At 50.0% G+C, this 16,372-nt stretch overlaps 1 protein-coding gene across 1 annotated transcript in view; it reads left to right on the forward strand.

Moving 5' to 3' along the window:
* The window catches only part of LOC105181576 (PR domain zinc finger protein 16), a 79,757-nt gene that overhangs the window by 24,602 nt on the left and 38,783 nt on the right, over window positions 1-16,372 (forward strand). The gene's annotated exons all lie outside the window — the stretch shown is intronic.

The raw sequence follows: 16,372 nt of genomic DNA on the forward strand, positions 1-16,372 counted from the left end.
TTCTGCGTAATTAAAGACTAGTCGCGAAATTCTCGGCGAATTAAATGCGCACAGTCCAACAGTGAGCTTTTGAAACTCACTATTTAATCACGTGTAAAATAATCACGCTGCTCGAATCGCGTTGTATCTATCCACGTGATACGGTACGTGAATTCTATCGTTATTGACGTTTTTATCATTTTAATACGTACATGTAGAAATTATTTTAATTTTCACGATAGACACTTTTTTCAGTACTTCTTTTTTTCGGAACTTTGCGAGATTAGGCAATTCAATACACCAATTAAAGTACGGCTAATATTTGGTTTGAAGCAACATCTTAACGAATGTCCCTAACAAAAATTATTTATACGACGAAGTTACGTTATACTTACTCGAACACTTTGACACCGTCATCATTGTCACGGTCGCTCGTTATCGGATTGTCGTAATAACGCGATAACACCACAGCAGGCATCTCTATCCGCAATTTACAATTAAAAATCGGAAGCTGTTCCGAAAGACAGCGGAAGCTCAACATGATAAGTCGCAATTTTCGATCGGGAAAGTCAACAAACGCGATGCGCATCTTATTGCATCACATGCCGTCGCGATAAAAAGACGCGATGAATAAACGAGTTCTTACGCGAGGCGAGGCCTGCCTCTAAGGATCACCGAGAGACGCGCTTTAGGGGTTGATCGCGGCGGCGGCGTCGGGCCGATGGGGGAGGCGCCGGGCGGGGGAGAAAAATGAGTGAAATCCATTAGAGGGGAGATTCCGTGAGCCTCTGACCTGTGCCGATCTGCGCTCGCATTCGTGACGTAACACATTCGCCGCCACTCGGATTCCCTGGCGGTGAAGGGCCCGCGGCGCGTGTGTTCGATGCGCGACAAAGTAGAAATCCCTCCGCCCTCAATGTCACCGCCGCGATGTTCCGGCGTCTCTCACGCGTCACGTGCATCGTTAATGCACTTTTCAGCTTACTCGCTGGCGCGAGCAGCGACGTGTTAATTAGCGAAACACATCTGTTGTCTCCGGTCGGAGGCGCGTCTCGCGACTCGTATATCTAATTAGCATAACAATGTAATTTCTGTCGGCTGTGCGGGTTTTAATTTGCGTGCGTTGCGTTAAAGTCTCTTGCGTTTTAGCGCACCTACGCACGCCGTTAGTTTTCGTCGCGTACAGCTGTCTACGATATTGTCGCCCACCTCTCATTGTCAACGTTGCTCTTCCGTGTCTGTCATAGCCGAGGCGAATGAAGATTTCGATCGAATATTTTTTCCGAGCGAATATTTTTTTTTTCTACGACGGATGCGAACTGGACGGTAGCGCCGTTAACGTTTAGTTAGACGGCTAACTAGCGGCAGATGCTCCCGCTTTCGCGCAACAATTCGCGACCATTACACCCGCCCCTCGAGTGAATTTTGCGTACGCACACTCGACCGTGTACTTGCGACAAGGATCGCGCGCGCGCACACAGTCGTACCTACGCGCAATACGACTGTACGATTGTAATCATTATTCATATGGGTCGCGTGTGCCAGGCCAATCGTATCATTGTCTCTGCTCGATAGCGATTCTCTTTCTTTCTGTTTGGACATGTGGTACGTGCTGCCAACACGAAATGATGTGGCCGATCGCGCGGGGACTTCCTGAACCGCGATGGATCCCCCGTTCCTATACCCTTACGTCGCGGCCGACCTCTACTTCCAACCATCGTTCCTCTCTTCTCTCTCTCTCTCTCTCTCTCTCTCTCTCTCTCTCTCTCTGTCTCTCTCTCTCTCTCTCTCTCTCTCTCTCTTCAAAGAACCGATCGTCGAGCCGTTTTGTCTCGGTAATGCGACGATTGTTGGCGCGAGCCTTGAAACAAAAACGCGGCCGTACCATCTGTCGGACCGAAAGAGGTAGACGCGCGCGCGCGTGCGTGCGTGAGAAAGAGAAACGAGAGAGCTGCGGGAAAGAAAGAAAAGAGCATCCGCAAATGCGACCGAGGGATTGTTTTCTAGTGGCTCGTCGTTTAGCCCCCGCCACGATCCTCCCTTCGCAACGAGTGCCACCTCCCACCCTCCTCCTGTGCAAGGGGTCGTCGATAACACCGTTTAGGCTCTCGATCTTTGATCCTTTGTTGCCTTCCGTGAGTCCGTTCGAGGACGCGTTTGTTTCCGATCGGCGAGCTCTTTCGACCTGTTAAATTGTTTATCGATCGCGTAATTTTGTATCGTTAATAATCGCTGGTTAATAATCTGTGCCGTGGAATACACGACTTGTGGCAGAGCGCGTGCGCGGTACAATATTTTATTTTTTTACTTATCCGTACACACGTGGAAGAGAAAGGGAGATTAGCAGATGTTAATAACGTCGTGAAACGTTGACTTGGCCGTGACTCTCTTTGTCGTGCCGATTGACCGGCCGCCAATTTCGCGATGTCGAAGTAATTTACGATTTGACGAAGTTGGCAGCAAGCTGCGGTTCGAAATGTACGGGACACCCAGTAGGTGGTCGATTCGTGCCTAACACGCACCCCGCATAACGCGTAAATGCGGTGTAGTAGCAGGGTCGTGGATTCTAGCAATTACACGCCCTCAAGTGCCCTCAGAGACGGAGCCCCATTAGGACGAGAGTCGAGGGATATTTTAGCACGACGTAGCTCGATTTTCGAATTCGCGCGCCGAGCACTTGGGCTCTCGCGATATACTCCGATCCGAGAGAGACCACTATGCCGATTCTCTCCGAGACAATGTCCGTCGAGACGATGTCCTCTGATGAACGTTTCACCTGTTCGCTTCTTACATAATCGAGCAAAAAATACATCTCGTCGGATAAATTTTCAATTTCACCTGCGCGCGTTTGCATCTCCCGACGTCGCAGGCTCGATAAATCACTCTACGGCCGAAGAATAGAGAGAGCGTAGCTAATATATATATATATATATATATATATAGTTTTTTGAATATAATTCTAATTATAAATTTAATAATGCGAACGATATAAAGCTGGCTGTCAAGTTTATAGTTGTTCTCTTTCTTTTTACCCCGACGCTTTATTTTCGGTCACGATGTCGCGAGTGTGTTAGCGCAAAACATCCATTACGATCCCGACCGGCCGTGTACGCTCGTAGATTGCTGTAACGGCGATACCGCGGCAAGAAGCTGCCATCCAGGCTTCTTTATATCGTGTTGTCTTACGTCGGCAGCGTGCAAAACCGGGAAACCCTCTCTGAGTGCTTCGCTATGTAAGCCATTTTGCCGAGCGGTGGGTATCGGACATTGGTATCGTTATATCCAGGTACACGTCCACGGAGTATTTCATATATACACACACACACACACACACACACAGATATATTATATATCGCCACGGTCATGGCTAGAAACGATTAATCCTCCACGTCGAGACGTCACTGCCATCTTCGGTCCTTTAATCGGAAATCTCTCCTCGATCAAATATCGAAGTGGCGATGACATAGCTTGATACCGAAATGCGCGGACTCGGTCATTTCACTTATCACGAATAAAGTGATCATCGTACTATGGATGTTATCTGTGTCATTCGTTTGTAGTTTAATTGCGTATCGATTACAAAGATCGGAAGGAGAGAAAACCTTAGTTCGTCCGAATCGCTCAAAAGATCGAAAGGTGGAGAAGTTCGCCGTTCGTCAAGGGACGAAAATCATTCTGGCGTCTCGACGAAATATTAATATTCCACGCGCCCTGTTATCTTCAGCGAGCCCGGGCGAGCAGCCTTCAAAACGTTCGTCACAGCTCGAATGTCTGCGCGCGCTGCAGAGAAAACAAGCACTAGGCGAATTTTCGCGTATTTCCCCTCAAATGTTTAGCGACCGCTCTTGTCGTAGCTGTAAATTCATTTCGAGCATTACAAAACAAAGAGTACGGAGTAAAACGTGTCAGTTGCGAGGTGCGTTTGGGCGAAAACAACGAAAATAAGTACGTTCCTCGCGCGTTCAACGCGTCGCGTCGCGTCGCGTCGCGTGGCGCGGCACACGTCTGTTATATCGAGATTGATTTTGCAAAGAACGAAAATGTTTTTTCGAAGAACCCCCGTGTGTCCGTGTGCGAGCGGGACGTGGGGATGCCGGACGTGGATGTCGGCGGTCGAGCGCGCGGCCACGGCGCGCGCGATGTGTCGCCCCGCCATTATCGATGGGCACACGATAATCAGTTTTTTAGCGCCGCTGCCATTTAGCGCGGCGATCGCGAGTCTCGCTCGTAACGCGCGACAGGAGTCGTCAGAATGACAGAGCTTGATCAAAGGGCCGCGCCAGGCGTTTGATGTCTGATGCACGCGCTCCCGTTTCAACGGTCAGCAGCCGCCGGGCTGAATTCAAATTTGCGATCGAACTTGAATTTCGATAGGACACCGTCGAATCGCGCACCGCAGGCTTTAACGGATATTTCGAGATCCTTTGATATTTCATATTTTTCCAGATCGACGTCGATCGCGTGACGCGGCGACGAAATTTTCGAAAAACAATGAAAAGCTGCGATTGAAGTAACGCGCGTTACCGGGACGCATTGTCGGCAACGCGCGTTGTGTCCATCGTAATTTGTAATTCGTTTTCGAAACACATTTCCTTTTTCGTCTCGACGGGCAAATGTGTATGTACGCTTTTTTCTCTTTTTTCTTTTCATTTTGTTTTAATTCGGAAATATATATATATATATATATATACATTTCGGTGGGAGGACGGCGAGAGGAGACCGTTTCGTCTCGAGTTCCACAGCGGGCGATTCCACAGCACTTGACGAACGTTCGCTTCGGAACGACGATGAAATTGAATCTTCCACCGCCCTCGCGCGTACGCTCGCTTCGAGGGCGATTTTCTAATTTTTTATCCTCGGCACTTGGATTCTCATCAGTTATTTATGGTCTTTATTGTTCCTTTCTCTCGCGGAGGACGTCGAGTGCCGCGACTATCAAAATCGGATTAGAACAAAGGGGCATAGGAAGAGTCGGTTGCGCGCACCCCTCTTGCGCCACAGACAGTCTCGAGTGAAATATAGATTCGCGCCTTATTGGCTGCGAGAGACTTCGAGAGCGCCGTGTCGCGATTTCTCACGCCTCGGATTGATTCTCCTCGAGAGCTGCAATCGAGAATTCTCGAGCAGTACGATGGGTTAACCGCAAACAATGTCTCCGGGGAACGACGCGCGCGAACCTTTGAGCCGGGAAAATAAGAGGAGGCACTTTGGAAGCCACCCGGAAGCCATTTTACGGCGCTTCCTCTATTTTTTGCACGGTTGCTGAAATTGAGAAAAGGGTGGTGAATCGACCTCTCGACGACCCCGCTCTCGACGCGCGTCGTCCGCTGCTTCTTTTTCCTTTTCTTTTTTTTTTTTCTTTTTTTCAAGCGCCGCTTGATTCCGCTCTCTTGTGTTCGCAGGTAGTCCCGCCGATCGTCGCCCGCCGATTAGTCTTCGACTCGTTAGATCACGCCGCGTATAAACGTCTCACTCAAAACGTAACGATCTCCTCGAGGATTCCGGGAGACAAAAATCAGCACTTGATGTCTCGATGCTTCAGAGAATTACGTATAATACTCCGAGGCTCTTCTCCCCGAAACAGTTTAAATGCGTTTTAACGAATGCGTATTGTAACAAATGGACAGAGTATTGAAGAAAATTTTTTTATCGATTGATCACGTCGACGGCGTCGAGAAATTCTGTGAGAATTTCGCGAAAGATCCTTCTCTCGAGGAAGATCTCGACGGAGAAGTCGGAAGAGAGTACGCTCTGCCTGATTTTCCCAGTCCTTCTTTCCCGGCGAAAGGACGGCGGGTAATTCGACGTCGCGGCGTTTGTTCCTCAAGACGCGCGATTGAAATGTTGTTTCACGACGCGTCCTAGCTGGCGCGCGGGACGATCTTTATGAAATTTCAATTACAGTCCCGCCGATGTCACCGCAGGGTTCCTCCGAACCCCTCGGCGTACCAACTTCACGCCTTTCAATCTCCACGCCGTCATCCCTTCTTCCGCTCGCTACGCCGGCGAAAATCATAGGATGCAACCGTGGCTCAGCGGACGAGTGCAATGTCCCGAGGATGAAAGGAGGCGTCTTACTACCTCCGGCAGCCTTTCAATCGCGCCCTCGAAGGTCTTAAAGGGTGACGAGTCGGTCCCCCCCCCCCCTAACATCCTCGCGGGGCACACACTGTCCATCGATTACTCTTCCACAATTGCGGATATTTCGACGGAAAGGTGCCGTTAGATCGGAGATATTCGATTCCCAGATGGCTGTCGTACCGGCATCCCCCTGGCTTCTCCACCTCCCCCTGTCGCTCGCGACCCCCTTTTTTCGTTTCGCCGACCGAAGTCGTGATGTTTGCTGGTCGGACGCGTATATTCTCCTTCTCCCTCTCTCTCTCTCTCTCTCTCTCTCTCTCTCTCTTTCTCTCTCTCTCTCTCTCTCTGTCTCTCTCTCTCGCCCCCCCTTCTCTCTGAATAGAATCACGGGGCTATTCTTCCGAGTATTGTGAACAGAGTCGGCGGCAGTCTATTCGCATGTGATGGAACGACGTCTGCCGGAGATATCTGGTCGCTTATCTCCGCGATTGCGAATCCGTTTGTTGGTGAGCGATGATCTCGCTGGCGATGCTTAATGCAAGTCTTCCGACGAATTCTCTCTCTCTCTCTCTCTCTCTCTCTCTGTCTGTCTGTCTGTCTCTCTCTCTCTCTCTCTCTCTCTCTCTCTCCCCTCCTCTCTCTTTTTTCTTCTTTCTTCCATTCTTGCGTCACATCGACGGAACAGGCGATAGAGAGATGTGAGAGAATTTGTGAGATTGGGATGTCTCTTCTTGTTGATTACACAAGTTTATTCTACGCTTGCAGCATGTCATTCCGACGGGATACGATAAGCGAGCCAACGGCAGATAGAATTTTGTTTTGCACAAATCGCAATTTCGTAGCGATAATTACACGGACTTTACCGACTCGTAAAATCGCGAGTGTCGAGTACATCCGAGCGTGTGCGAATCTCCGTTTCGATAAATAATCGCTTTGTAATGGAGACTTATCGAGCTTCGGCTCGCAGATAAATAATGATCGCGTAGGAGGCCGATATCGAACATCGATCGCGACGATTCTGAGAGCGCGCTTCTGAGACGAACGAACACACACAATCGTCCAGCATTCTCGCTCGAGGCGAATGGGGCGGGCACGTTCGATGATCGTCGTCCGCTAAACGACAGCCCTCACGCGTCGTTTCTCGTATTTCCATTTCGTGGCGTCGCGTAGGGAGACCGGGGTGTAAACGGTCAAGATCGTATCTACCCGGTCGAGAAAGTGGCCAGGCCGCCGCCCTTCCGCCGCGTAACTCGCCGCCGTTTCCTCGCGCGTCCCCGCGCAGGAGACGCGTTGAGAACCAAGTGGAGGATTTAAACTTTCGAATTCGCTTTTATCTCGCGGCGAGACGGGCATCGCACAGACCCGGGGATGCGTGGTAAGTGCCGGAACGAAATTCCGGTGGGACGCGGTCAGCGCGGGCGCGGGCGCGCGCATGCTATTGTCGGCCCCTTGTTTACGAGCCGGGCGTGAGATTCCGCCGCGCAGATTCGATTCTTTTCGCGACGATTTATTCGGCCAAGGACCTTCGCGCATATACGCGCGAGGATTAACTCCGGCCGATATCCGGGGCCCGCGAGATTGGATTGCTCGAGGCGCGTTTCTCCCGCTGGTGATGTATTCCCTCGAGCAGAAAATAAGACAGAGAAGAGAGAGAGAGAGAGAGAGAGAGAGAGAGAGATTTCACAAGCGGATAATCGGAAATAATCGGAAAAACAGATGGGAGAGATGAATTTTCTTTTGGTTTTAAATTGTCGACAACAGAAAGTCAACATGAAAGTACTTTTCATTGATTTTGATGGGTTTTGATATTTGCTGAAACAACTAAAAATAAGAAACATATATTTCTTACATGTAGCTTTTTCGCGTTGTTACAAGGCAACAATTGCTGGAAGAAGATTTGATACGATAGATTGTGAGCAATTTTTTTTTTTAAACAACATGAGTTGTATGAAATAAATCTTCATTGTATGAGATAATTCTATATTAAGGTTTCTCAAAAGTAAGAGACATTTTCATGTATGTTTTCTTATAAGACCTTTGTTCACGCAAATTGCCGTATTCGTGATTGACTCGCGATTGTTATCCTCTCGTACGAGATAAAAATCGACAAAAATTTCAAAAACAATTGATTTTTATTTATCATTAGTAATTTAAATGATTACGGGTCAACTCGTTCCCTTAATACGCGATAGATTTTTCACACATCATTCGGCTGTTTGGAAGAATCTGTTCCCAATTCATTTGCCGCTTTCCCATTGTCGCGATATGTTGTTGTCGCGTTTAATTAAAAGCGTCATTCATTTATCGGCCGCATTGTATCAAATGGCCGAATGTCCCGTAGTTTCGGTGAAATCGACGAAAGTAGGGTGAAGGCATGAAAACGAGGAAAAAGAGGAGCAGCGCGCGCACAAACTTCCATTTTTCTTTAATTACGATGTTGCGGAACATAGATTACGACGTTGGCTCGCGCTCAAAAACATCTGTTTCCCTTCCTTCCTCGGACGAGTTCTACCCTTGCACGGTTTGCCCCGGCTAAGGACCGATATCCGCAGGGGTTTCACCCTTCGATCTGTTCCTCTGCGCGCGAGAAAACGCGCGCGCGTCGACTGTCGAGAATTCGCGTCTGGAGCGTGTGCCTTGTTTAAATAGCCCGAAGGAGAGATAGAGAACGGCATAATTAGAATCTAATCGTTCCTCTCGACTTTCTCTCCCAGCTGTCTCACGGACAACAACCCCCATTCCCTCTCCCGTGTTCTCACGATGTTGCACGTGTCTCTCTCTCTCTCTCTCTCTCTCTCTCTCTCTCTCTCTCTCTCTCTCTCTCTCTCTCTCTCTCTCTCTCTCTCTCTCTCTCTCTCTCTCTCTCTCTCTCTCCGAGAGTTACTCTCTCACGTAATTCGCTCGGCGAGTCTAGCAACGCGTCGAGGTCCAGCCGAATCTCGCTCAATTTTATTTTATTTACGAGCGTATAATTGATCAGGATATTTTTATTCGAAATTTGTTTCCTTTATTATCCACGATATACGCGTGAGCGGTGCATATTGATCGTTGACATAAGTTATTCACTCGACATGACCGCGGAACAGTTGGACGAGGGATACATTTTTGCCCGGTTCCGATACTCAAAGAAAAAAGAAAAAAAAAAAAAGAAGGAGGAAAAGGAAAATAAAAAGAGAAACTGACGAAGCAACGAAGTAACGTTCCGGTAATTGAAGGGTAACGAAGTCTCGCCTCGGTGAAAAAAAATCTTCCAAGCGCGGCGCGACCTTAATTACTATGAGCCGCCTTATACCGGCGGCTTGATTAAAAACGTTTCCAACTTTTCCTCCGCCGCTAGGAGGTTGCGCGATTTCGCGCCGTCGTCTTTTTAATCTGCCTCGGCGCGCGGAGACGAGACGTAAGAACGGCGGGCGGGCGGGCGGGCGGGCGGATGGACGGACGGACGGACGAACGAGTGGCCAGCCGAGCGCGGCCGGCGGTGGTGGACCCCGACGCGGGGGCCGCCGGGAGATTCAAAATTAATGACGGACACGAGATAAAATTAATTTAACGGCGAGTTGCGCCTGTGTGAACTAGCCGAGGGCTGTGTGCTGAAGCCCGGATCACAATGGCGCAATGGCCTGGCCGGTGGGCACAGCAAACTCCGCACACACACCGCTACTTCAGCGTCGTCATCACCGCTCGGTGTATACCGGCAGCATTACCATCGTCAGTACAACCACCAACTCACAGGCCCACTACCACTATCAACATCACTATATAACGACCACCACTACTGCCGCCGCCGCCGCCGCCGCCGCCACCGTTGCCGCCGCCGCCACCGCCTCCGCCACTACCACCACCACCACCATCACCACCACCACCACCACCACCACCACCACCACCACCACCATCACCACCACCACCACCACCACCACCACCACCACCACCACCACCACCACCACTACCATCACCTCCACCACCATCTCCACCACCACCACCACCACCACCACCTCCACCACCACCTCCACCACCACCACCACCACCACCACCACCACCACTTTCAACGACATCGCAGCGCGGTGTGCGCGGGTAGGCCACGCTCGAACCAAAACATAATTAGCCTGCATTGTTAATGCATCAATATTTGCACGCTGTCCTGCCTTCCAGCCGCGGCGCGCGAGCTACGCGCTTTCCAATAAGCTCGTACTTTGTTGCACCCGATATTACGCGAGTATATCGCTGTTGATTACCGGTCGATTTTTCCTCCTCGTGTTGCCCCTTTCTCTCTCCACTTCGCCCTTTCTCTCTCCCTCTGTCCCCCTCTCCCCCTTCCCCCTTCCCTCTCTCTCTCTCTCTCTCTCTCTCTCAACGATCCGAGCTCGCCCATTTCGGTGGACGCTTACCTGGACCTGGACACACGCTACGTGCACCGCCACCCCGCTTGTGCGGTGTAAACTCGATGCACAAACCCGCTTGAATTAATCGCAGCGCAGTTGCGAACTGACGAATCGCGTGCCACACGGGATTAATTCATAAGCGAATTTTCGTTCGCCGCGGAAAGATGTGTGCCAAGCGTCCTGTGTAATTTGCAGCATTAATCGCGGCTGTTTCTATTGTAACGTTAAGTATATCGAATGCGAGCGATGATTGTTCTGTCGCGCCGAGAGACTTGGAAAAGCTCGAGGAACGAGGATAAAAAAGATTGGGGGGGAGAGAGAGAGAGAGAGAGAGAGAGAGAGAGAGAGAGGGGAAAGAAGGATGGAGAGGGGAAAGAGGGAGGAAAAAGGAAAGAAAGAGACAGAGAAAGAGAGACTGTCCGATGACTTAACGATTCATTCCTCGGGCTCCCCTTTTCTATCTACGATCGAGTGCGCGCGTGATAATTAAAAAATGCGATTTGCATATTACAGTTTCCGGTGCGGAGGAGAAACGCGCGTGGTATTAACATAAAACCATTGTGTCGGGCTACCGCGGACACGAGGCTACCGTCGAGGGAATTAATGAGGCTGATTTTTCAGCCGAAGCTCGAAGTGTCGCGGCTAGTTTTGACTTTCCCGACGAGGGACAAAGTTCGTCGCGTCGCGTCGCGTCGCGCGTGTCTCGCTGTTTCTGATATCTGCGACTTTTATTCGTGCGTTCTGTCGCACAACGATGCGGGGCGCGAGTCGAACGGGCAAATTGAAACACGAGAGCACACGAGAGCGAACGAGCGAACCTCGTTGGTTGGGGGTTGGGGGTTGGGGGGTGGGTTTGAGTGACTCGAAGGCACATAAGACACGGGCCGCGGAGCTAACAGCGGCGATGAAACGAGGGCGTTGCACGGACGAAAGAGGGCTCAACGTACACCGGATTTTCCCTACTTCACACCGACTTCCGGTCGCTCGCGTGCCGCAATTCTATCGCCCACATCTGGATCTTTCCTTCTCCGCCGATCTTGGCCGCGTAACCCAATTTACGCGCCGCGCTAGCCTCTCGCCCGTTCCAAAGCAGCGTGGAATCTCGATCGATCGAGCGCGCGTATCGATCTCCCGCTGTCTCGGTTTTTCATCGAAATGTCTTCTTCTCACTCTTCGAGATCCACCTCCACCAGGGGATGTATATCCCCTGTGAGAGAGGAAGAAAGATCTCGCAGTTCGCAAACGGACCTTGTGAGTCGACTGCTGGAAACCCTCGTCGTTAGGTCGGCTGACACTCACTCCCTAGTCTAGGGGGGTCTCTCGTCGACGACAAGCTGCCGAGTCTATCGAGACTCGCGAGAAGGGCGTGCTGCTCTCCCGCAGGAGGAGCCCCGTGGCACCAGGGTCTTCCGTTAGTTCATCGTCTTCCGGTGACTTCCGGTGGCCTCTAACGAGGGACAATGCTCTCCTGGTGCACGCTGTGCACGCGGCGCACAACAATCGCGTCTCAAGTTCCTCCAGGCGGGAGGGCGGTGCTGGCAACGCTCGCTCTCCTTGTCTCCGCTTCCCATTCTTCCTTCTTCTCGACTACTTATGCCACATAACGTGGCTCTCAATGGCACATTAGAAGGCTTCCAGCGCTTCCAAGGGCTGATGTGCGTGCCTCGTGTGCGTGCACAACTCTGTGATGAGAAGAAGAAAGAGAGAGAGAGAGAGAGAGAGAGGGACCACGACTCGAACACAAATTATAGACTCCCGGGTCGACCGTTGACGCGGCTCGTCGACTCGTAGATTCGCCAGTCGCTATTTCGGCCACTCGGGACATGAGCTTACGGCTGTGTACGCACGCTGCTCGCTCCTTGTTCGCGAACGCGGCAAATGGCATTCACGGACACGCACGTCTCTCTCGAATCTCGATCCTTTTCAGCGGTATCGCGCGCGCGTCTGGCCCGGTCCTCCGGCTCTCTCTCTCTCTCTCTCTCTCTCTCTCTCTCTCTCTCTCTCTCTCTCATTCTCTCCGCTCGGTGTCTTTGTGGGGAGACGCGCCAATCGCTTCGGGGTAGATCGAGGAGTCGACCACGCGAACTTTACGAGAGAGACCACTCGAGCGCGAGACGATTGTTTAGTCGCCTCGAGGATTGACTTCTTTCTCTTCTTCTGTTTCCTCAATGAACCGGCCGCTCCCTTTCTCTCGGTTTTTCCTCTCTCGAGCTAGGTCCTCTCCGCGCGACCGTTAACGGTTGACGGAGACGTCGCCGAGCAGTCTGTTCTCTCTCGGGGTGTCGACAAATTTCTGATTGAGCCCCGGGGGGGGGGATCGCGTAATGAGATATCACACCTTGGGTGCTTGTGCATAAACAGATTCTCTGTGACGAAAACACCTCGGAAATTTCCTCAGCTTGATCTCTTTCATTCGAGCAATTTATTTTCTATATAAAAGATCCAAAGAGAGAGAAAGAGAGAGAGAGAGAGAGAGAGAGAGCGGGGGGGAGGGAGAAAGACATTGAAAAATAATTATATTAAATTTGTGGCCAATGTATGTGTGAACGCGAATATATATAAAGAATATGTGTACGGTAATTTTTAATTTCGTACGTATATAGTCAAAGGTGGAAAAGCGAGACAAAGAAGCGGAATCGCGTTCATTCTCGGACGTCGATTTCTCATTAAAACGCACAATCCGAGCTCGGCTGGGCGAAGGGACAAGCGTATCTCTGTCTGTCGCTCCATCCTTTGACAGTAGCAGTCGGCGACACGCCCGCAAAATTGCTTCCACAGGCGCGGTCGTAGCGCGCGCGCGCGCGCGCGCGCGAGAGAGAGACAATTTTTCGAGGGCTGCGAAAAATATTAATAACTCCGGTGTTGCAGTAAAGGACGAAGGGCTTCCCGAGAGTAAGGGATGGTCGGGGGTCGTGAGTGGCGGGCGAAGCAGGAGGGGGCAGTAGACCGGGGGTAGCGACGAGGGGGTGGCAAGTGTTTCTGTCAGTTTAATAGCTTCGCGCCTACCTTCCTCCTCATCCCTCCCCTTTTACTCCCACAAACTCACCCCACACGCGCACACTTTGCCGCCGACATTACAGCATCGTCACTCCACGTGTCAGAAGTTACGCCAGACGTAGGAGGTCTGCTTAGATCTGATAACCCTTTGATATTCCCGTTATTTATTGCCCCCTTCGTCGTCGTCGTCGTCGTCGTCGTCGTCGTCGTCGTCGTCATAGTCGTCGTCGACGGCCAGCTTCGCTGGCGACGTCACACGCGTGAGAATCGATCGGGGTCAATTGTCGGAGAATTTGAGCACATAGAATATGCTTCGCGAGGAAATCACGACGATACAAAGGATACAAATATGATAATAAAAAGAGGAATATCCTACAGCACGCTATGACGAGAGGTGGAAAAATCCCACGATTGCGGTTGCCGAGGCTCCTCTTCACGTAATAATCGCGATATTGTGCGGCGTTAAACGATACGGCATTACGTATATTAAACGGATAGTAATAAATATCTAATTATTCCGCTAACGCTAGTGTGTGCCAGATAATATTTGTATAAATCTTTTAATTATAAATATTTGCAAAGCTTGTGTGTGTATAATGTACATATAATATAGGGAAATAATGCATCGCGGGAGTAAACGTATGCAGTATATTTGACGAATTTTAGTATTTGATTATATTTATTTTATTATTTAACCTCGCTCGTAACGGCTGTATTAGCGAGTCAATTTCAAATTTGCATCTTACGTTATTGTTATTTATCTCGGGAGTCGTGTCGAATTCGGGTTGTGCAAATTTCGCATTATCGCGCGATCGTTACTCTTCTAACGTTACTATCTTCACTTTTCCATTTTCGTTCATTAATAAGAAGCGCAGACGTAGAAAGCGCAAGTAATAATCGCGGTATATAATAATTCCTGCCGTGGCCTGCGCGCCGCAGGAAACCGGTCAGTATAGCGCGTACTCTCGGTTTGTCTCAAAGGATACGATTTCCTGCCGCGCGCATTGCTCGGCGGAGCGAAGGTGCGCGCAATAGGTGATATCAACATCCGAGATGGAGACATTTTTATGCCGGTGTAAATCAAGCCCCTCTCAAATATTGCGCGAAGGACAAAGTCGGCGCTGAATGAACGAAGGGTACCCAGCGTTGTCGGCCATAAAGAATGATATAACTGCACGCGACACATGTCTTCCCGGCTGCGAAACACAGTCATATCGTCGTTACAACCTACGTTCACCGCGCCCGCGCCAGCGCCTTTTGCCAGCTACCAGAAATGAAGATTTGTTTCGGCGTCTTTCGGCCCCGTCATATATTCCCGCCGCGGTCGTCCTGATTTTATGGCGTTTGCGCGCGAGATTTAAATCATCGCCTCAGAAATGAACCGACGAGAGAAACGACGTGAACGAATAACTCTCGATTATTCATTGCTGTTTCTCTTTTTCTCTCTCGAAGACGAGGACGCGAAGAGAAAAATCGGTAGGAAAGGATCGTGCGTATGGACGACGCGATATGGTTGCAACGCGGAGGTATTTTTATGCGAGATCGAGTTCTCCGGTAAAAAAAAATTGGAAAAAAGTTTGAACGAATGTGAGAGTGATCGAAGTAGCTGGGGCCTCGCCAGTTTCTCGGTCGTAACGACTTTCGTGAAAAGCTGGACGTTGGCGTTATTCACAGAAAGCGATGTTTTTCCATCGAAAAAGTAAGGCGCGACAATGTACGCGAGATTGACGTTCCCGATATTCTACTCCTTCGATCGACTTTGAAGTCGATCCGATGGACAAATCACGACGAATTGTGATGTGTGGTTGGAAAAAATCGAGAACTGGTCGGGAGGCTCGTGACAGCGACTTTTCGCAGGGAAAAAAGCGGTCACCCTTGTCCAATAAGGGGTTCGATACTTGTCCCGCTGACCTTGTCTCCGCGTGGGGTCTTTTCTGCTCTGCGTCCTCGTCGAGACGCTTTTCGACGGGGGTTTTTTGCGATAAAAAATGTCTCAGTACGTTGACGTCTTACCACCGACTACCAATAAAGTCGAAGGTTTTGGCGTCAACACGCCCCTTTCCGCGTATGAAGCTACTAGCATGGAAAGATGTAAAAACGTCGACGTAGAAAAATAATAAAATGCCAACCGCCGATCTGGAGTTTTTCCTGGAACCTGGACCAGATCAAAACTGCACCGACTAAACTGGAATAAATGTTGTCTGTCACGCTCAAATTCAGCTTCAGCCTCAAAACATTTGGGAGGAAAATTTGTATTTTCGAGAGATGGACATTTCTCCAAATTTTATTCCGTATTAAAAACTCTCTCTCTCTCTCTCTCTCTCTCTATATACATATATATATATATATATATATATATATGTGTATATATATATACAAAGCTCAAGAAATATTCTTTTTTCCAGGAGCACTTATTTTTTTAATTTTATCCGTAAAAATTTTGACTTCTATCAACATTACTTGACAATGTAGCGCATAGTCGTGCTTGAACAAATGAAAACGAACCACGAACATAGCGTAACACGTATGTTTCGCGGAGGCTCGCGCGTACGATAAAATCTACTCACATTTGCGAATGCGCGAGGAGGACACCTGTGTGTGTGTCGATCGACACGCCATCAGATCGATTATTCACGTTCCTATTCACAGGGAACTGTTGCGTCCTTGCGCTCCCCGGCGCGTCTCTGTCAAAATCGATTCTTCCTCAGCAGTCGAGTCTGCGAAAAAAGGAATCCTACGCTCGACTTTGACATTCGGTCACCGCGAAATCTCCTTCGTTATCAGCGTCACGTTACGCTACCCCCTCCCCCATTGCCTCCCCCCTCCCTCCTTGCGTTCTCTCAGACAGTCGCATTACGCTCCACCGCCAGAGCACCACGTTCCTCTCGCTCTCTCTCCCGAGGGATGCTGTAGCCGCCTTGGTGGGGACCCCAATG

The sequence above is a fragment of the Harpegnathos saltator genome, unplaced genomic scaffold (genome assembly GCF_003227715.2).
Source record: "Harpegnathos saltator strain DR-91 unplaced genomic scaffold, Hsal_v8.6 scaffold236, whole genome shotgun sequence".
NCBI lineage: Eukaryota > Metazoa > Arthropoda > Insecta > Hymenoptera > Formicidae > Harpegnathos > Harpegnathos saltator.